The sequence below is a fragment of the Peromyscus californicus genome, unplaced genomic scaffold (assembly GCF_007827085.1).
Source record: "Peromyscus californicus insignis strain IS unplaced genomic scaffold, ASM782708v3 Scaffold_12__1_contigs__length_115047231, whole genome shotgun sequence".
Taxonomy (NCBI): domain Eukaryota; kingdom Metazoa; phylum Chordata; class Mammalia; order Rodentia; family Cricetidae; genus Peromyscus; species Peromyscus californicus.
In genome coordinates, this window is record NW_026294413.1 from 64,472,923 (window position 1) to 64,495,308 (window position 22,386).

At 39.9% G+C, this 22,386-nt stretch overlaps 1 protein-coding gene across 4 annotated transcripts in view; it reads right to left on the reverse strand.

Moving 5' to 3' along the window:
- Positions 1-22,386, reverse strand: part of Cab39l (calcium binding protein 39 like) — a 127,909-nt gene that overhangs the window by 87,263 nt on the left and 18,260 nt on the right. For 2 of the 4 annotated variants that reach the window (XM_052733074.1, XM_052733075.1), the window contains 2 exons: positions 20,634-20,781; positions 19,167-19,236 (listed from right to left, as the gene is read on the reverse strand). The gene's annotated coding sequence lies outside the window, so the exon portion shown is untranslated. Of the gene's footprint in view, positions 1-7,381; positions 7,407-18,302; positions 18,511-19,166; positions 19,237-20,633; positions 20,782-22,386 lie in introns of those variants that run through there. The other 2 variants (XM_052733077.1, XM_052733079.1) reach the window with 2 other exon arrangements.

Here is a 22,386-nt window from a genome sequence, read left to right on the forward strand (position 1 = left end):
TTTTCGAGACAGGGTTTCTCTGTGTAGCTTTGCGCCTCTCCTGGAACTCACTTGGTAGCCCAGGCTGGCCTCGAACTCACAGAGATCCGCCTGGCTCTGCCTCCCGAGTGCTGGGATTAAAGGCGTGCGCCACCACCGCCCGGCTGTTGGTCCACTTTTAATTGCGACAAGGCCACAGTATTAGAAGAAAGGGGGCCTTCAAAGAATCACTCAGAAAAACAAAATGGACTTGTTCTCTAAATTCCTAAAAAGACAAGCTCTCTCTATGTATCCCAGGCTGGCTTGAACTCGTAGAGCTATTTGCTCCTGCCTCAGCCTTCTGAGGGTTGGGATTACAGGTGTGTACCACCATGTCTGCCTTATGTGTGTGTGTGTGTGTGTGTGTGTGTGTGTGTGTGTGTGTGTGTGTGTATGTGTAACTTCTTTTTAGTGAGAAGGAAAGTGTGAATACAGACACCATTCATGTGAGAGGAATTAAGTTAGGAAGCACATGTTGGCTTCTGTTTTTGTTTTTGTTTTTTCCCTAAAAAATAGAATCCAGACCATGGAATAGAATGAACTTAGGTATAGAATGAACTTAGGTAAAGATATTCTTCTCAAAACCAGAAACAAAATGTATGAAAAAAATTACAATTCATGTATGGCATATGCTAAAATTAACAGGTACAATTCCAAACAATATCACTACACTAAATGAACACATGCTATGGTTTTCCATTAACTTCTCAATGTCAGAAATAATACAGCAGCATTATAACCAACAGAATGGGCTCAGTGCTATAACCACAGACCACATTAACACTATTCATTAACCCCTTGTTGTTCCTGGATCCACTGTCTTCAGTTGTTAGGGTAAGAATACAAAACACATTTTAATAAAAGAGTATGAGGGCAGGTCAAAACGATAAAATACCCTTTAATAAAAGAACAAAGAGGCTGGAGAAGAGACGGCTCCATGGTAAAAAGCATTCCCTGCTTTTCCTGAGAACCCACCTTTGGGGTTCAGCATGGCTTACAAAACCTGCAACTCTAGTTCTGGGGGATCCAACCTCCTCTTCTGGCCTTGACCCTCGTGGGCACCTATATTCGTGCATGCACATACCCATACTTACACATAATTAGAAACAAATCTTAAAAATAAATAAAAGAATAAGTCCCAACACTGCAGAGAACATACCTTTTCTCTTTATAAGGTACATAATGCTCTAATTTTCTAAATTCTTACAAACTTTCACTTTTCTAAAATTTCACTGACCTACAATATTCTTTTTACTGGACAATCATATCAATACTGTAATAAATCTAGTGCTCTAAAGCAAGACCAAAAATAGGATCTAAAAAAAAAATACAGGGGAAAAAAACACACACACACACACACAAAAAAAAAATAACGGGAAAAAGAGGAGGCTGAATAAAAGGGCAGAAAACCTTGAGTTAAAATTCAGTTGAAAATGTCAAGGCTCAAAGTGTCTCCTCCAAAGAAGTTAAGAACTTGTGAGCAATGGGAATACCTTAGATAGCGTTCTGTTTTCCATGGGAACAAAGCCACAAATAAACACAGTATTTGAAAAAAAACATATTCAGAGTTCACTCAACAGCAAACCCTGTATGAAATGAGAACAACAATCACAGTGGACTTCACTGTCATTAGTACGTGGCATTGGGCTCAAAGTAGGCTCTCACCCAGGAATGGCGGATAAGAACTGCTGAACTAGACTCCAGCCCTTCCGAACATCACAAAGCACATTTACTGTTTATTTGCTTTTTGAAACACAATCTCCCTGTGTAGTCCAGGCTGGACTCATTTCCAGTCTTCCTGCCTTGACTTCCCAAATGCTTGGATTACCTGCAGGAACTACTACACACGACTTCTTTTCATAACTAGTAATCACAGGAAATACTTTTTCTAACTGTAATCAGAATGACATCTTGTTCCACAACTCAAATACAAAATAAAATTTTTCTAGTTAATTGATTCAAAAAATGTCTTTTGCATTTTAATTCTAAAATATATGGTCCTTAAGAACTTTACTCAGTTTGACAACCCCCTCTACTGTTTACAAATGTCCTGCTCTCTTTTCTATTACACTCCAATTACCCAGAAGTACCAGCTACTCTTTGTCCTGCAGACCTTTTCCTTAGTTATACACACATACATGCTTGTTTGAATTCATAAGGAGACAAGGCTTTAAAACCAAACACACCGTTTATAACTAATTTTTATTTCTTTAGAGTAGATCTTGGATTTCTTCACACACTAGATTTGTTAGATCTTCATTCTTTTTAAAGAGCAGTGTCAACTGCTGAATCTCAACTACTTCTTTAAAATGAGACATTTTGGTTTGTTTTCCTAATTTATAATATACTCACTTATAATTGGAACATAAGTTAGGACTTATGTTCAAGTTATAAAGAAATGATCATCTAAGAGAAACCAACATTTTCTTACAGCTGATGTGGGCTCCTGAAAGCTGATAATCATATAGAAAAAAACCAAACTATCCACTGTTTCCAATATAATCTTATCAAGAATTCTGAAAACTTACACATGGAACTGATTCTCAAATTCGCTACACACAGGCCTTCTGAAATGCACTGCAGACCAGTGTGAACTGAGAACTGAATCTCACTAATTCTCCACTATTGTTCAATCACATTGAACTCTTTTCCGGTGTTTTTGTAAGCCTACTATGGCACAGTGGTCTCTAAAGAGTCCCAAAGAAGTCTGTGACAAAGGATGGTTCAGAGAGGCGTACCCCACTCTGGGGAGAAGGTGGAAGTCAGAGAGGCAGAGCAACCCCTACCACAAGTTAGCTTCCTGATCAGTCCCCAGGACAGAAGGACAAGAATTGGAAATATATTAGTTTTGCTTTTTGATTTTTCTGTTTCCATTGTTCCTTCCTTCTTCTCTCCCCACCTCCCCACTTTCCCCCTTTCTTAGTGTCAGGAATCAAATCTGGGGCTTCACACATGCTAAGTAACTGCTCTACCACTGAGTTACATCTCCAGCCCCTCAAATTCAAAATATGTGCACACACATATATTTATCTGCATATGTGCATGCCCATGCAGCCATATGTATATTGCATGCACACATAATTTTATGCAGATGAAATGCTAACAGGAAATATAACAAATTTTTAATGGTATTTTTCTTTGAGTGTTAAGATTATGAATTACTTTTCTCTTTATGTTTTGCTATGCTAACCAAATTCTCTATCATAGCATTCATAAGTAGAAAAATACATTTCTAAAAACAGGAGCTAAGCTTCTCTATAAATAGCCATTTAAAAAAATATGGACTCTACTGGGCACAGTGGCTCATGCTTGTAAATCTAGCACCTGGCACAGGGAGACAGGAAGACTGTGCCAAGTTCAAAGCTAGCCTGAGCTACACAAGTAGACTCTGTTTCAAAAAAAACAGGAAAAAACATGGGCTCTTACAAACTAAACCCTCTGCACTATTTTTTGATTACTTTTCTCGTCAATAGGACAAAATATTTTACATAAAAGCCACTTAAGGAGGGAAGGATTCACCTGGTTCCTGGTTTGAGGAAATCCAATCAACCCTGCACAGCAGGAGAGGCTAGTGACAGGACAGGGGCTCACATGGCTGGTCAGAGCTCAGACAGAAATGCTGCTAGCACTCAGCTGGCTTTCTCATTTCCTTTTTCTTCAGTCCAGGACACCAAGTCATGGGCTGGTCTCCCTGTTCCGTCCAACTTCTCTGGCAATGCCCTCAACATACAGAGGCGATTCTAAATGTAGCCGAGTTGACAATGAAGATTAACCATCACAGCCATGGTATCTTATGTACGCATTTTATTTAGTGAGGCTGAAGGTTTGGGTTTCTATTACAAGGGTCCTGCTGGAGCTAAAAGCTGATGTCAATGACCCTAGGACATAAGCTGTGTGAAGGCAGCTCTGTCTGTTTTGTTTACTGCTCCATTCTCAATATCTAGAATAGTGATCGACACATAGTAAGCACAAGCAAATATTTGTTTAAAATGTTCAATTTGAAAAAAACTGTTACGTGTGTGTGTGTGTGTGTGCATGCCACGCAGGCAGGTGAAGATCAGGGACTGCTCTCTCCTTCTACCATGTGGGTTCTAGGGACTGAACTCAGGTTGTCAGGCTTGGTGACTTCTCCTGAAAAACATTGGAGTGCTCAAGTTCATTCTTAAGTACTCGACTTTAGGACTCACTTCCTCATAATAAAGAGAATGTATGCTAAACCTTATCTTCTAGGAAAGTCGTGTTTTTACGCCATTGTCTTGCTACTCATGGATGAGCAGAGGTATCTAATCTGGATCACAGGGAGAGCAGAACATGTTATTCCTTCTACAGGCTTCAGAACAAACACAGAGCAGCAGCGTGGTTCCAAGGAGAAGAATTTGATCCCCTCCCTGAGTAAACCTCTTCCACCCTGCACCATGACCCACAATAAAAAAGTACACCTCACTCAAATCCCAACAGCAAACTAGTGTGCATGAATTAAAGTACAAGTCCCAAAGAATACTTCATGAATTACATCTGATACACTCTTTTATTGTTGATTTTATTCAATTTCATATTATTAAGATACGACTTATGAACTACCATGCTGAATCTACAAGGTTGGGCAATCAAGGATCCCTTAGCTTGGCTATAAGGCAATATCAAATTTATAGAAAACATAATGATTCAGATCCAGATGCTCCTAAGCATATAAGGATGATCACCATGACCTTTTTCTGAACTCAGATAAAACCACAGAAAGTTTGAAGAGGCTGTGTATTAGTCAGGGTTTTCTAGAGCAGTAGTAGAGTAGTAGAGTAGTTGAATGAATCTCTCTTTCTCTCTCCATATATAGTATGTAATTATATATTTATCTCCATATATATAGTATATAATTATATATAATGTGATGTATATACAGTATATATAAGATATAATATATGTGTGTATTATATATAATAGATATAAATGAGATTTATTAAAATGACTTACAGGCTGTGGTCTAGCTAATCCAACAATGGCTAGCTATGAATGGAAAGTTGAAGAATCCAGAAGTTGCTCAGTCTAAGAGGCTGGATGCCTCAGCTGGTCTGCAGCAGACGCTGGAATTCCCAAAGAAGCAGGCTCTAATGTTAGCAAAGGGAGGATCTGCTAGCAAGGGGAGAACAAGCAGGCAAAGAACAAAAGCTTCCTTCTTCCATGTCCTTATATAGGCTTCCAGCAGAAGGTGTGGCCCAGATAAAAGGTGTGTCTTCCCACTTCAAGATCCGGATAAAAGGCATGTATCTCCCCACCTCAAAGGTCAGGACTAGAAGTGGATCCACCTACTTCAAACCAAGCAAAAAAAACCCCAAAGGTATGCCCTCCATGTCTAGATTCTAGTTAATTCCAGGGTTAGTCAAGCTGACAAGAATAGGCATTACAGGCTATAAGAACTAACCACTCCCAGCAGGTGAATATAGCATATATTTAGGGCCACAGAGTTTATTCAAAAAGGAAGCCCAGTATACAATATGTCCAGAGACTAAGACACTGCAGAGACAGCTGTCCTAAACTCTTACACAAAAAGGGTCAACCTAGTGTGGAGCTGGGTACAGATGACAGAAGAGTGGGGCCTTCGCCAAGGACTGAGGAGGCCGAGACTCTCATGACTGAAGATTCCAATCATTATCATCCCACAGGGTACATGAGTACAACTGATGCTGGGGAATAAACTCACTGACTTGCTGGCCAGCACTAGGGCCATAAACTCCTAATCTTGGATGTTCTGAGCAAAGATGGTAGATTGTCTGTCTGTCTCTAATCACTCGTAATTTTGTTTTGTTTCATTTTTTGTTTTTTCAAGACAGAATTTTTCTGTGTAGCCTTGGTTATCCTGGGACTTGCTCTGTAGACCAGGCTGGACTCGAACTCACAGAGATCCACTTGCCTCTGCCTCTAAAGTACTGGGATTAAAACCTATGGTGACATTTTATTTGTACTGAAATGTGATTTTATTTGTATGTTAATAAATAAAGTTGCCTGGGGATCAGAGCTAATAGCAAGCCATAGCAAGAGCCGGGTGGTGGTGGTGTATACCTTTAATCTCGATCACATGACAGGCAGATCTCTGTGTGTTCACATACAACCAGCATGGAGACACATGCCTTTAATCTCAATACCAACCATAGAAGACCTGGAGGTCTGTATAGACAAGCAGTGACGAGGAGGTCATGTGGTTGGGTTTACAACCAATGAGAAGGTAGAACAGAAAGTCAATAAAAAGACATACACAGGAAATAGGTCTCTTGCTGAGGGGAAGGACAGCAGTGGCAGGAAGGGTAAGAAGGCGGTTTTAAGTCTCAGCTCTTAGATACTGCTCTGACCTCTTGAGCTTTTAACTCTGCATTTAGCTCTGTGTTTCTTATTTAATAAGACTGTTACATCTACAAAAACCCAGCTGTGAGCTCTCAATTTTGACAACAAATAGTGTGGTTTAAAAACTCTCAAAAAGGATATTTGGTATGGGTGATGCATCTTTAATCCCAGCACTTGGAAGACAAACACAGGCAGATTTCTGTAAGTTCAAGCCCAGCCTGGTCTACATTTAGAGTTCCAGGACAGCCAGACTACATAATATGACCCTATTTCATTAAATCTAAAACAAAACACCTCTCTAAGATGCATTACTGTCTGCCCCAAGTTTGGAACTTAAAGAAGTCATTTAAACTACCAGTAGCAAGGGCACTGACTGGCAAGTCCTCTTTTAGGTAAGGGGAGAAATTCTTCAATTTACACTCATTTTCCAAAAAGGGTTAGATCTCACAACCAGAGTGCACCCTCTTGCCACTGGGGAGTAGCAGCCAATGGTGATTTTCTAAAGGAAACCAAAAATTTATACTTATACAGTTAATCAATATCTATGAGCCACATCATTTTACTCTGATTACAACAAAAAGGTGGACACTGGCTAGTCACTAGGAAGCTACGCAAATAATGACATATTATTATATCCTTCTAATGTGACCCTTAAAACAATACCAGCATTAAAACTTGTAAGAAAAATGCCAACTTATTTACAAAGGAAAACACTACAGAACTCTGAAGAGAAATCTGAAAAGATGGAAATGCATGGAATAATGTATTTCAAGCCTGAAATAATGTCAATGAATACTGTTATATCTAGCAAAGTTATATTAAAAATCAAATGAGAGAAACATTTTAAGACAAACACAAACTAAATCAATTCATAACCAGCAAGTCAGTACTGCAGAAGATACACAGAGAAACCCTGAACACAAAGGGGAAAGAAAGTGTCACTCAGGAGAGCATAGCATGAAACTTCAGAGAGAAACAGATGAACAATGGTAACACCAACAGAAAAAGGGCACACCAACAAACTTACCACCCACATTATGGCAAATGTGGAAAACTGATCACTCCCCCCATCAAGAATGAAATAAGGATGTCCACTCGGTCCACTCTTATTCTAAAGCAGACCAGTAAGGCAGAGAGAAAACTGAAACAAACAGACAATAAAGAAGTCAAACTGGGCTGGGTGGTGGAGGCACTCGGGAGGCAGAGGCAGGCAGATCTCTGTGAGTTTGAGGCCAGCCTGGTCTACAAAGTGAGTTCCAGGAGAGGTGCAAAGCTACACAGAGAAACCCTGTCTCGGAAAAAAAAAAAAAAAAAAAAATCAAACTGTCTGTATTTGGATCTGATCAACTTTATGCAATGTAGCAGGATACAAAACAAACATACAAAAACCAGTTGCTCTTTGTATACTAAGAATGAACTTGCCAAGAGAGAAATCAAGGTGGAAAAAAAAGCCCATTCACAGTCTCAAAAAAAAAAAAAAATCTAATGAAATAACTAGGAATAACTCTAACCAAGATTTGTTAAGAAAAAAATTAGGCCCAACTAGAAAATGGGAAGAGCTCCCATGAGCATGATTCAGTAAACCAATTACAGAAATGGATACATTACTCAAATCTACAGGTTCAATATAATTCCCATAAAAATCTAATAATATTCATTAAAGAACTGGAGAAAACAACCCTCAAACTCATAGAGAAGAACAAAGACCCAACCAGCCCTGCAATTCTAAGCAGCAGCAACAATGCTGGAAGTATCACACTGCCTGACTTCAATTGTGTTACAGAGCCTTAGTAACATGAATGGCATGGCACTAACACAGAGCCTGATATACAAACCAACAGCATAGCATAGAGGACCCAGAAATAAATGTGGGGAACTACATAACCTCCTTAATTTTAGACAAGGTAACAAAAACATACATTGGAAAAAAGCCTCTTTAAAAACTGGTGCTAGAAAAAACTGATTGAAAGTAGATCCTTATCTCTCTATATATATATAAACTTCAATTCAAAATTAACCAAAGACCTAAACATATGACCAGACACCCTGAAACTACAAGAGAAAAATACAGGGAAAGCACATCAGGATATAACTCTAGGGGGCTGGAGAGATGGCTTAGCAGTTTTCAGAGCACTGGCTGCTGCTCTGGGAGAGACCCTGGTTCAGCACCCACATGGCAGCTCACAACTGTCCAAAACTTCAGTTCTTCCGGCCTCTGTGGGCACCCGGTATATACTTGGTTCGTGGACATATATGCAGGCAAGATACCTGTACACATGAAACAATTAAAATTTTTTAAAGATAAAGACATAGCTAAGGACTTTCTGAAAAGAACTCCAGTGGGTAAGGAAACAATAGCAAGAACTGACAAGTGGGACTGAGATGTATATAAAAATATCATAAAGGCATCCATATTTTCTACACTTAATAAATGAAGCAATAGAAAAAAAATGCAAGAAAATTCCAGAAATGGCTAAAATAAAACAGAAGTTACCTTGAAAGAAACTGTGATTCTTGAAGAAAAATACAAACTTAGACATTTGAAAACATCAAATTTTCTGTACAATAAAGTAAAAAAGACAGATGAATTATAAGACCCCATTATCCCAAATATCCCCCTATGAAAATACATGCATGTGTAAAAGCTACACATGCATATGATTATGTACATATAAAGATGACTATAAAAATTCAGTTATGTTGCATCAAGAGAATAATTTCTAAGTAGGAATACAACAAGTAAACCAAGACACAGAAAAATTTATTGTAGGCACATTAGCTAAATGACTTGTTAAATTCCAAGGGCAGGGAAATTCACAACAGTAGTACCCCATTATACAAGGGGAGAATCATTTCTAAGACACTTAGTGGATGTTTGAGTGCTTACATAGCAGTGAACGCTATCTACTTTGGTTTTCTTCTCTATGTACACATTTGTGGTAGACTTTAATTTATAGATTAAGAGATTAACAATAACATGATAAAACGGACAAGTACAACATAGATTTTAATGCTACTGGCAGCATCTCCTCTCCTGTACCCTTAGGCTATTATTAAACAAAGGAAAGCTTACTTGAATACAATGACTGATGAAGTGTGGACAGCCTGAACCACTGGGAACTCCTGCCCAGACAGGACACAGTGACAGCAGGAGGTTTCATCACACTACACAATTGAAACTTTTGAATGATTTCTTTCAGGATTTCCTACTTAACACATTTGAGCCACAGTTGACCATGAGGAAACGAAAATGCAGACGACACCAAATAGATACCATCCTTCAGCACAGCCTTATGGAAAGCAACGTGGCGACAAGTCAAATAGCAGTGAACACAGTCAACCCCTACTTACATAAAAATAGAGCTAAGGAAGTATTACACAGAATTAAACTGAAGAGGGGAAAAGTATTATCTACAGAAGACTTTCAAGGCTATTTTTTAAAATGCAGTCTTTATTTTGATTATTTTATGTGTATGAGTGTTTCGTCTGCTTGTATTTCTGTGCACCTCATGTGTGCCTAGTGCCTGAGGAGGCCAGAAGAGGGCTTCAAATACTCTGGAACTGGAGCTGTAATCTACCATGTGGATGTGGAGAAGCGAATCCAGGGCCTCTGGAAAAGCAGCTCTTAACTGCAGAGCCAACTCTCCAACTCCAGCAATGCTATCTTTTTTTTTTCTTTATTTATTTTTATTTTATATGCATTGCTGTTTTCGCCTGCATGTTTGTCTGTGTGAGGGTGTCAAGTCCTAGAGTGACAGACAGTTGTTAGCTGCCATGTGGGTGCTGGGAATTGAACCCGGGTCCTCTGGAAGAGCAGTCAGTGTTCTTAACCGCTGAGCCATCTCCAGCCCCAATGCTATCTTTAATTATGAAAAAATTGAAAAGTTCACAAGTCTATGTGCTGGTTTGAACAAAAATAGGGAGTGGCACTATTAGGAGGTATGGCTTTGTTGAAGTAGAAACGGCCTTGTTGGAGGAAGTGTGTCACTGTGGAGGCAGGCTTTGAGGTCTCATATATGCTCAAGCCACGTTCAGTGGTTCAGACTACTTCCTGTTGCCTGCAAGTCAAGATGTAGGAATCTCAGCTCCTTCTCTAGCACCATGTCTGCCTACATGCCACCATGGCGCACCATGATGATAATGGACTAAACTTCTGAAAATGTTAGCCATCCACATGAAATCTTCTCTCCTAATAAGAGTTACTGTGGTCATGGAGTCTCTTCACAGCAACAGAAACCATAACTAAGATAGCCTAAAAGCCAGGAAATGATAAAGCAATAAATAAGTTATAGCCTATAAAGAGAAAAATGTGGACCACATTAGCATACAAATATACAAAATTATTTTTATATTATTTTTGTCTTCAGTTAAAACAAACTGCTGTGCAAATCAGAGCTCTTCAATGGACCCACAGAACCCACATAAATGCCAGGTACCCACAAAAATGCTGGGTGAGCTTCCCACCTGTAACTCCAGCTTCATAAGGGAGACAGGATCTATGCAGCAAGCTGGCTAGCTAGACTAGCTGCATTAGCTCTGAGTTTGACTGAGACCATGCCTCAATGAAAAAGGTGGAAGATCAATTGAGGAAGATGCCTGATGTCAACTTCAAACCTCTATTCACTTGCTGCATGCACATGTGCACCCCAGATACAAGTGGACTTGCATTACGTACACATGTACATTATACACTCATGGAAAGAATAAAAAGAGGGATGTAAATGAATTTAAGTAATTCATCTAGCAATAGAACAGTGCATTAGTTCTTTATTGTTACATGACAAACTATCCCAAACTTAATGGTTTTCAACAAGAAATATGTACTGTCTCACTCAGCTTTTGAGCCATCAGGAACTTGAAAGGGGCTTTGTGAAGTGTTCTGCCTCAAAGCATCTTCTGAGGTTTCCATGGACCATGGGCATCTGGGAAGCCCCATGTGGAATTTGGAGATCTTCAGTAGGGCTCCTCAAGCAGCCTAAAGGCTTCTCCTATCCCTGTCTCCCAAAGCTGCTTACAAAAGGGCATGTAACCTCCTCTAGAGAAAAAAAGAAAAACCTGCACCTCTCATAACAGTCTCAGAGTAATGCTGTCACTTCTGCCACTCTGTTAGACCAGTACACCAATTCTGGTACAGAGTGTGACAATGGCAAGCATACCATCAGGCAGGGACACTGAGGATGATGGAAAAGGCTGGCTATTATACCCTCCGACCCTTGGTAATGTGATGTTTTATGTTGAATTCACTTTCCGATGTCCAAACACCCGAAAATATCATCAGGATCTCCACCTTTAATTCCATTCCAGATATCAGGCCGTTCCTTGCCTGTGCTTCCTTGGCCATTCCCTAGGATGGCTTCTCTTATGCTATGACCTGTGACAACAGCACTTGGCAAACCAGAGTATTTGTTCCAAATCTGGCCATAGCTCTTCACTCACTGTCTAGAGCTGCTTTTACACTACAACAGTACTGCAGTTGTGATCAGGTGGCTCACAAAGCCAAACGACTTACTGTTTGGCTTTAAACAGAAAGCAGTATCTTTATTTCTTCTTTATGTGTATGGGTGTTTTTATTATGCCTGAGCTAAAGAAATCGGTAACTAACTTAAAGACTTTTTTTGGTCAGATACAGATAACCCTATACATAATCCTATTCAAAAATGGGAGAGGGCCAGGGATACAGTTCAGTAGTAAAGCATGTGCTTAGCAAGTCTGAGGTCCTGGGTTCAATTCTCTGAGTTTGAAAAAGGAGAAATGGTAAGTACATACGAGCAGGTCACTGAAATACAGCCAAGCATAACTTCATTCAAAATTTTTACAAATGTATACACATATAATTATATATTATATATGTATTTTTAGTTTGTTATTTGTATTTATGTGTAAGAGTCTGTCTTATGTGTAGAGCTAGCAATACAGCTATCAGTTACGTGGGTGCTGGGATCCAAACTCCAGTCCTCTGAAGAACAAGTGCTCTAACTAAGAGCCATCTCTCCAGTCGCTAGATATGTATTTTCAAGTATAAAATAATGTACTTCCCCATGGCTTTCTCAATCAACCTCGGTATTATTTCCTCTCCCTCCTCCCCACCTGTTCAAAGCTCCCTTTCCTATTTCCTCCTTCATAGCACCTGTGTCCCACTCTCTCCCTCCTACAGCTCCTCCTCCTCACACCCCACCCCACTGTGGTTTGTGGTGTTATTTTGTTTGTTCTCTAACAAATAAAATTTGTCTGAAGATCAGAGGACAGAGCCAGCCACTCCATTAAGCATACAGGCCAGGCAGTGGTGGCACACACCTTTAATCCTAGCACTTGGGAGGATGGATCTCTGTGAGTTCAAAACCACCCTGGACTACACAAGATTAATCCAGTCTAAAAGAGAAATAGAGCCAGGGAGTGGTGCCTTACACCTTTAATACCAGTACTTGAGAGTCACACACCTTTAATCCCAACACTATCAAAGTTGAGACGGGAAGTTATGAGCCTGGGCAGAGAAAGGAATATAAGGCAGGAGGAGACAGAAGTTTGGCATCCTTTAGGCTGAGGACTCAGGGGCATTCAGTCTGAGATTTCGTGGAGACAGAATCTTCCTCTTTCGGCTGAAGAGTTGGCGAGGTGAGAAGTGGCTGTGGTTTGTTTCCTCTGATCTTACAGCATTTACCCCAATATCTGGCTCTGGGTTTTTATTATAAGACCAGTTGGGATTTGAGCTACAGTGGTTCCTTTTTATTTTCCTGGTTTCTGTGGTTACTCTAGGTTATATACTCATATCTTAAAGATTTGGAGCTAGGATCCACAAATTAGAAAATCATGTGGCACTGTCCCGACCCTCAAGAGCCATAGACTAACAAAAACCCTGGTTCTGACATTAGAAACCACTTCAAACTGCTGTTCAGGGAAGTCAAGAGACTCCCAAAACAATATTGCCCTTGGTAGCCACACAGAACTTGAAGGCAAGACTCTATTATTGAACATATCACATACTTGAGACACAGGACTTCAAGGAATTGAACTACAACTGACCAAGGCACCTCTTCTCTGAGGACGGGCTCTCACAGTATCAGAGGGTGTTATGCAAGCCCACAAGAGAGAGAAGCAATGGGCAGTTCTACTCAGCTGTAAAGCCTATGAACCACAACAGTGATTAGAACAGTAAGCTATCCACAATGGTGCAATAGCGGCCCTTTCATCCTGGTGGTAACAAACAGCGGTCTAACTGAACGTAGAGACCACTCAGCAGAAGGAAATTCATGTAAAGCTAGCCAGTGATCTGTGCTTGGAGCAGTCACAGACCTGAGAGAAGAACCTTCAACTGCCATGTTCCTAAGTCAATATACTTTCTAACTGTATTCTAAATACCTCTGTACTGATAAATAATGTAGCGCTCACATCTTATCCCAAACAGTTCTACTGGGAACTGTTTCTGGTGGAGGCAGAATGGAGTCTTAGCAAGCTTACAGATAGGGATCCCACAATCACTTATTCTCTGCATTCTGACCAGTTGTGGGTCTCTGGAATAGTCTACATCCATTGGAAGAAGAGTGTACAATTCTCTAAATATTGCACAAAATTCTCAAAAGCTAAAATAAATACAAAAAGGAAAAGAAATTCAAGCAGGCAACAGCCGTAAGTTCCTTGCTAAGACTATTCTTCCTCCACCAGAAATAGTTTCCCATAGATAAGGTTACCATCTTCGAGGCTCAGCTCTTTGAATCATTCTTTTCCAGGAATGTGAGCACACGCTGAGCTGCCTCATCAGCTACTGCCTACTTACGTAAGTCTGGGAGGAGAGGCCTCTTTGCATTCTGTACTATGTGCACCCCTTAAGTTCAAGGTGGCATGAATCTTCAAAACATAGTTTTCTTGAAACTTTACAGGTCTCTTAGGAGTCTCACTTGTTGTTGGTGTTGTTGTTTTTTGGTTTTTCGAGACAGGGTTTCTCTGTGTAGTTTTGGAGCCTTTCCTGGAACTCACTCTGTAGCCCAGGTTGGCCTCGAATTCAGAGATCTGCCTGCCTCTGCCTCCCGAGTGCTGGGATTAAAGGCGTGTTCAACCACCGCCCAGCCACTTTTTTCTTTAATATCAATCTTGAAATTGTGTTGAAATGGTTGAAATGAGGGTCATTTCCCTAATATTCTTGGAAGTCCTATTATTTACTAAATGAATTCAATAATAACATTATTAGCCTGTAAGACAGTAGGGCTCAAAGGAAACTCAGGGGATTCTGAAAATACATCTGACTGGAAGGTCCTCTGGGGCAGCACGTTTCTTAAGTATCAACAAAGGATTTTACAACCAAACTCTCACTCAGCTTATCCTCAGAACTGGTTTTCCAGACAGTAACTTGGACTGGAAGTAGCTTCTCCCTACAACACCTCTGCTGGAGATGGAACCCAGAAACTTAGGCATTCTGGGGAAGCACTCTACTACTATGCTAAATTTCTTAAATTTTACATCATTTCCCGAGTGATAGTCTTCATGTTTACTGATCCTTTTGTTTGTTTCTGAGTCTGATCTAACTGATGTAGTTCTGGATGTCCCAGTTCTCACTAGACAGACCAGGCTGGCCTTTAGCTTGCAGCCAGCCGTCCCTTTGCTTCTGCCTTCTGAGTGCTGGCTTACAGGCATTCACCCCCCTCCCTACCAGTCCTTTCTCTACACACTTCTCTCCCATCTTACTGTAAAAAGCAAGAATAAACTAGGCAATACCTTCAACTCTCTGGGTGGTAAGTTGCTTCTCCACATTACCCAGTGCACTACACACCTTCAACTCTCTGGGTGGTAAGCTGCTTCTCCACATCACCCAGCGCACTACACACCTTTTCTGGTTTGCACACAACTATGGTGACCGTACAATAATGAGCCTCTTTCCTTAGTTTCTAATGAGACTCCCCCGAGTTTCCTTTGAGCACTAATTGGCGACCTCATCAAAGAACATGAGTCTACAGTTTCCTTAAAACTAGAGCTTCATACTTTCACTCAAAAAAGTTAAAATAAAAACAAAAGTAAATAAAACAGGGCTACGGTTGGGGACGTGGCTCAGGGATAAAGAACTCACACAATACAAGTGAGGTTCTAGGATCTATCTTCACCACAGGAAAGAGAAAGGGAGGGGAAGGTCGAGGAGTAGAGAGGGTAAGGGGGAGGGAGGGGTGGGGAAGGGAAGACAGAAGAAGGGGGGAGGGTACATACAACCTTCGTCTCTACAACTCTATGAACTACAGCTTCCAATATACTTTTGAACCTAGGATAATGGATAGTATTGATCTGAATCAACACCAGTCTCCCATAAGGAGAATATATCAAACACTATATCGACATGAATTCCTTTTCGTTTGTTTGGTGCTGTGGGACTAAAGGCAGCAGCTCACACGTGGCAAACACTTGCTCTACACTGAACTCTACCCTCAGTCCTAACATGCATTCTTCCCCGGCATCTCACCATTTATTCTTTAAGTGGTCCTGATGGTTGACTCTAGGGCATCATACATGCTGACAATCGATCAGTCTATCACTACGCCTCACTCTCAGCCCTAGCAACATTTCTTAATATGAAAACATCAAGGACATTTATAACACAGGAATTACTATAACTAAACCTCAGTGTCAACAGGTGACTTCAAAAGAGGCACTTAGCCACTTTAAATGACCAGTGGCAAAATATAAGCAAAAATGTTAAGCAAACACCATCATTCAATAAATATATAAGTTATAGCACCTACCGACAATCAAATCAATGACATTTTCATGTGAGCAACACAGTGATTTCATTTCAAAGCACATAGATACTTGAGAATTAATTTTAACTAAGAACCTTGATTAATTCTAAGAAAATTGCATCTTGTATAGTCAAGTCACTAAGCAATCATTAAATTATTTTTAAGAGACATATTTTTTTCTACTTGAAAATTCATTTCTATAAAACTCAGGAAGAGTAACAATCTCCCAGCCTGTTAACACCAAACTGGTTTTTATTTGAGTATTTCTTACCTCTTTAAAGATACAGATGTCTAAGTTTCACATAATTATATGAATATTATAAAACTTACACAGTAGTCCCACTAACCATGTAAACCACTAGATATATCGTTTATATAGCAATTTAGAAAAAGTATCATTTTGACAGCACATCTCTAACCAGTGGCAATTTTCTCCTAATCTGTTTCCCTTTCATTTTGGCTTTGTTAACACTATTTGTACAAAAACTGTTTTATGAACCCTAAAATTCTCTTCAGGCTTTTGTTTTTACTCTTTACTTCTTTTAAGAAGCTACCAGTTATCCACAAAGTTGATAAATACCCTATTAGCTTAATTAGCTAAAAACCAGAAAGAAGACTTTTTTCTACGTACAAATGCAAGGATAAACAAATAGTGGTGTTTCTATAAACGGTATCTTACTCAGCAATGAAAGGAAGAATAAGCTGATGTTTATTACAGTATGGATGAATCTCAAAGTAAGTAAGTAAAAGAAGCAACTGGAGCACTTGAACCAGTGTGGTGGCACATGCCTATCCTCCCTGCACTCAGGAGACAGAAATCAGCTCAAATTTGAGGTCAGTCTGAGCTCCATAGCACCAGGTCAGTCTCCTGTCTTCTGTCTTCCCTTTCCCAACCCTCCCTTCCCCATTTCCCTCTCTACTCCTCGACCTTCCCCTCCCTTTCTCTTTCCCATGGTGAAGACAGATCCTAGACCTCACTTGTGCTGTGCAAGTTCTTTATCACTGTCTCAAAACAAAACCCCTAGACAAGTATCTGGGTGTTCAGTGGTAGAGTGTGTGCTTAGTGAATGTTAAGTCTGGAGGTCATTCCTTGCATCAAAAGAATGAATGAATGATGTGTGGATGAGTAAAAAAAAGGTTGCTTTCTTCTAAATTGCTGTTTTTCTCCTCACTTCTTGCTTGCAAAGAAACATTTGAAATAAGTCTTTACCTTTTGTTAATAGAGTGCATGGCGTGGAATACTAAAATTCCAATCCAATCTACTAACGTACATGGCGCTGAAGGTTAATACAATACTTTAGCTCGTCTGTCACTGTCTCCTCCTCCGAGGTTCAAACGTATGTTGGCTTGACTCCCTTGCCTTCCTTCCCTCTCTTCTTTGCTCACAATTTCTTCTTTTACTCCACATGGCCCTTCCAGGACCATTTCCCTTCTTCTACTGTAACACGTAGGATGCTGTTTTCCTGTGGGTTGTGGCCTGCTAGACTCTGTGTTTGGCATCCTGAAGCATCACAGTGTAACAATGCACACAGAAATCCCTGGGCTCGTTAAATCTGAGGAATTTTGTCTTTCATTAGTTCTGGTAAATGCCAATGTTTAGCATGGATATTCTCATACCTAGTCCATGTTTTTAATACTTCTTTTGGGTTTTTTTTTTTTCAGACAAGATTCTCATTATATGATTCAGACCAGCCTGGAATTTACTCTCTGGAACTCTAATCACCATGTCACAATCTCTTCTATTTTTCATGAGGTAGTGAACAGCTTCTAACTAGCTTTATATGCTAAGCTAATCCACCACTTATTTTTTAACTTGTTACAATTTTCATTTCTGATGCAATTGATTCCTGTTTAAATATTCCTGGTCACTTTCATAGTCTTTCATTTTATAAAAATACTTACATACTGGATATTTCTAACAGCTGAAATCTTAAAGATTATAGTTTTTTGGTGTTTCTACTGAGTCCTGATCACAGTACCTTGATTTTCACCCTTACATTTTGTGATTTTCTTTAAAAAAAAAATAAGTATTTGTTAGAGCCTTAACTATAATTATCCTATGGTAGCATATGTTCCTCCACAGAGAATCTAAGAGTATTATAGAACTATATCCACGTTTGATGAAACTTCTCCATTTGTAGAGTTTTAGAACTATGAAAATATTACAAATCGAAGCTCTAAAGTTCCAGAAAGTGAAAGCTCAGAACCAGGGATTATTAGCAGAGCTCTTACCTACACTTAGATCTGAAGCCTCTGCAGAGGGCCTCTGACCATCCTTTCTACTTTACTGTAGGACACAACAAGGTTTTTTTCTCTAGGACCCAGCCATCATGTACAGAAGGTTTACGTCAACAGAAAGGTGTTGAAGGAAAACGCTGTTGTAGGTGTTACAGCAGAAGAGGGGTAATGGTCCTGAAAGGGCCATGTGGAGTGAAAGCAACTGTGAGCAAAGAAAACAGGTTAGACAAGTGAGTCAGGCCAAAACTGGGAGGAGGAGACAATAACAAACAAGGTTAAGCTAACGTATTGTACTAACTGTAGTGCCAATCCCTACCCAACTACTCCAACAGGCAGCTGAATTTAAGTGCCTTATCACCAAGGAAGCCAGTGGGAATATGAAGGGCCGGCTTGGGGAGGGGAACTCAGATCTCTGTAATCTCCACCAGCACCTGAACCCAACTCCAGTAAAGAAAACTCATTTCAGTCCATCCCTTGTCTTCTACAAAAGGATGTGGAAAAGCCTTTGCTGGTGTGAGAATACTCTCTCTGTTGGCACTTTGAGGATGTCCTCAAAGTATTCAGTAACTTAACACCCATTTACCTAATACAATACACTTGTTTTGGTCCTACCTCCAGAGGTTTTTATTTTCTTACACATTCATCCATTTGTTTTAAAGGGCATTTTGCTTGTTTGGTAGAGGGGGGAGGTCCAATTCTTGTCTGCACACTACTGTAAATGGAATTATTATTTCAAAACTGTTTTGTAAAATTTCAGGTTGGGTTAATATTTATTATTGCTAAACTTTTAATGTTCAATATAGTTAGCAAATTGTCAAGAGAAATGATAATCCAGATCTTGGACTATTATTATCTCACCTTAGAAAGCTTGTATCTTCTGCAAATCTGTTCCAATGCTTGCAGCTTTCAGTCACTGGTCAGCACAGTTCTAACAACCAGAAAAGGCTCAGAATTAATTCTGTAAACGGTATAGAAAAGATTTTACAGCACATCTAACACTGTTTCCCATACTTTTCATTATAGAGAGTTACAAATTACATTCTCTAGCATAATCAAATACAGACAAAACTAAAAAATCCCTACCCAGCTAATCCAATAGACAGCTAAATTTAAAAAGTGCCTTATTGCCGGGCGGTGGTGGTGCACACCTTTAATCCCAGCACTCGGGAAGCAGAGCCAGGCAGATCTCTGTGAGTTCGAGGCCAGTCTGGGCTACCAAATGAGTTCCAGGAAAGGCGCAAAGCTACACAGAGAAACCCTGTCTTGAAGCCCCCCACCCACCCAAAAAAAAGTGCCTTATCATCAAGGAAGCCAGTGGGAATATGAAGGGGAACTCAGATCACTGTAATCTCCACCATCACCTGAACAAAACACCAGGAAAGAAAACTCATTTCAGCCCATCCCTTGTCTTTTACAAAAGGATGTGGAAAGCCTTTGCTAGTGTAAGGATATTTTCCTCTCATTAGTCTGGCAAATGTTAGTTCTGTTATTTCACAGAAAAACAAAAACACAACTTTGAAACATCATAAAGAACATCTGGGTTTTTGCTTTTGACAACATCATTAAAAACTGTACATGCTAGAGTTCTTTTCTTTTTTAATGTTAATATTTGTGTGTGGGTGGGGGAGGGATTGTGTCTCAGGTATGTATATGGAGGTCAGAGGACAACTATGAAGTTGGTTCTCTCTTTCCATGTTTTTGTAGGTTCCAGTGATCAAGCTCAGCTTGTCAGGCTTGAACGGTAAGCATCCTACATGATGAGCCTACATGACAACCAAGTTTTGTTCTTTTTGACCCTGCCATACTTTCAATTCAAATCTTTTTACTCAGCCATTTGGGAAAATCTAATATTTATCTCTACATCAATAACAGTTTGTGTATACATCCCTGTGCTGGCTAGTTTTATGTCAACTTGACACAAGCTAGAGTCACTGGAAAGGAGAGAAACTCAATCGAGAAAATGCCTCCATAAGATCTGGCTGGAGGGCATTTTCTAAATTAGTGATTGATGAGGAGGGCCCAGCCCACTGTGCGTGGGGGCATCTCTAGGTTGGTGGTCCTGGTTCTATAAGAAAGCAGGCTGACCAAGCCATGAAAGCAAGCCAGTAAGCAGTATTCCTTCATGGCCTCTGCATCAGCTTCTGCCTCCAGGTTCCTGACCTGTCTAAGTTCCTGTCTTGATTTCCTTCAATGATGAACAATGATGTGAAAGTGTGAGCCAAATAAACCCTTTCTTCCCCAAGTTGTTTTTGGTCATGGTGTTTCATTACAGCAATAGTAATCCTAACTAAGACAATCCCCTCTCAGAAATCAGGAAAAACTTACACCTCTCTCCTTTAGTACACTGCTCTTGCATGAAGAACATATAAACCACCAATCTGGAGTCCACATCTTCATTTTCCAAGCAGCCACTACAGGTTTAAACTGAACCTCAGCTCCTGATGTTCTTTCTTCTTCAAGGTGGATGCTTATCCTGCAGTAATGTATAATAATAATGATAATAATAATAATAATAATAATGATAAACAATTTAGGCTGGGAGTCACATGGACCTGGGTTTAAATCATAAGTCTCCTACTTAATACCTACATAAACTGAATCAAATTACTTGAAAAACTCTCTGAACCTATAAAAAAAACATAGGTTGCAATGTTTAGATCAAATGACACAACATCAATGAAAAAATAAATGCCAGCATACCATTAAACTGCAGTATAAATTTTCATGTCCCTCCACCCCCAATTTTCTTCCCTACTCTTCTCCTGCCTCTTTCTCCCCCCTCCTCCCTCTGTCTCAAGAGGTTCTTGCTCTGTAACCCAGGATGACCACAAGGTCACCATTTGCCTACCACCACCTCACCAGTGCTGGGGGTTACCAATGTGTGAGGGCACCTCTGACTCAGGGAACTACTATCATGACTGCCGCTCTTCTATATAATTTTGTATAATTTTTACTTAATTCAATCTGTCCAAAAGGCCTTTCCAGAGTAAATTTTCTTAAGTCAGAGACTTGATAAACTTGCCCTGAATGATTATCAATATTCAGCAACACAAAATATACCTAGTAGTGTATATACCACTCTCCAAAAAGCAACACACCCAAACTCTACTGCCCAACAAACCACACACCATTCTATAGTCCAAATCTATGTCTAAAAACCACTAGAAAGTTCCTTTTAGGGCTGGAGAGATGGCTCGGTGGTTAAGAGCACTGCTTGCTCTTCCAGAGGACTCAGGTTCAATTCTCAACACCCACATGGCAGCTCACAACTGTAACTTCAGTTCTAGGGGACCTGACATCCTCACACAGACATATATGCAGGTAAAGCCCCCAATGTACTAAAAATAAAAATAAAATAAAAAAAGGAAAGGTCCTTTTAGTGTGTGGTGATATTCCCAAAGTGTAAAAAGGTAGTGTAAAAATTCTTTTAGTTCTTTTCCAGTTTTCTTTTATCATTTATTTAATTTTGTGGTCGAATATGTAAATACGCATGACTCTGAGGTCAAAATATAAGCAATCTTAAGGGAAAGCTCTTTTATTGTTGGCATCTTCTCCTGCCTTTGAGTATTCTATGTATTGTTCCTCTGGAGAAAGGGTGATTTGGAAGGGCACCGCCTACCTAGAGACTGTCCTATTATTTATTGTTTTGCTGCACTACACTACAGTATATCCAGTCAATCTCCTATAATGGGTACTTGAAATGTTTCTAATTCTTTAATTAATTGTGATGGCTAACATTAAATGTCAACTTGGTGAGACATGACTCAGGGAGTCCTGTGAGGGAGTTTCCAGAAAGGACTAGGAAGAGGGGAGCCAACTCTCCCTCAGAATGAGCCACCTTCCTACATTAGCCCAAATATAGGGAAGAGAGGAACAGGCAGTGTGGGTGGGGCTGCTTTTGCTTCTTGCTAGTGAGTATGGCTGCTGCTGCTGCTGCTAGTGCCACCATATTTCAGAGTTCAGACTTTTGCTTCTTTGGCCTTCCAGAATTGAAATCCAGAGATCCTCCAAGAATCTTCCAGGCCTTGAGCACCAAATTAGGACAGAGGTACCCAGTTAAAAGATCGAATACCTACTG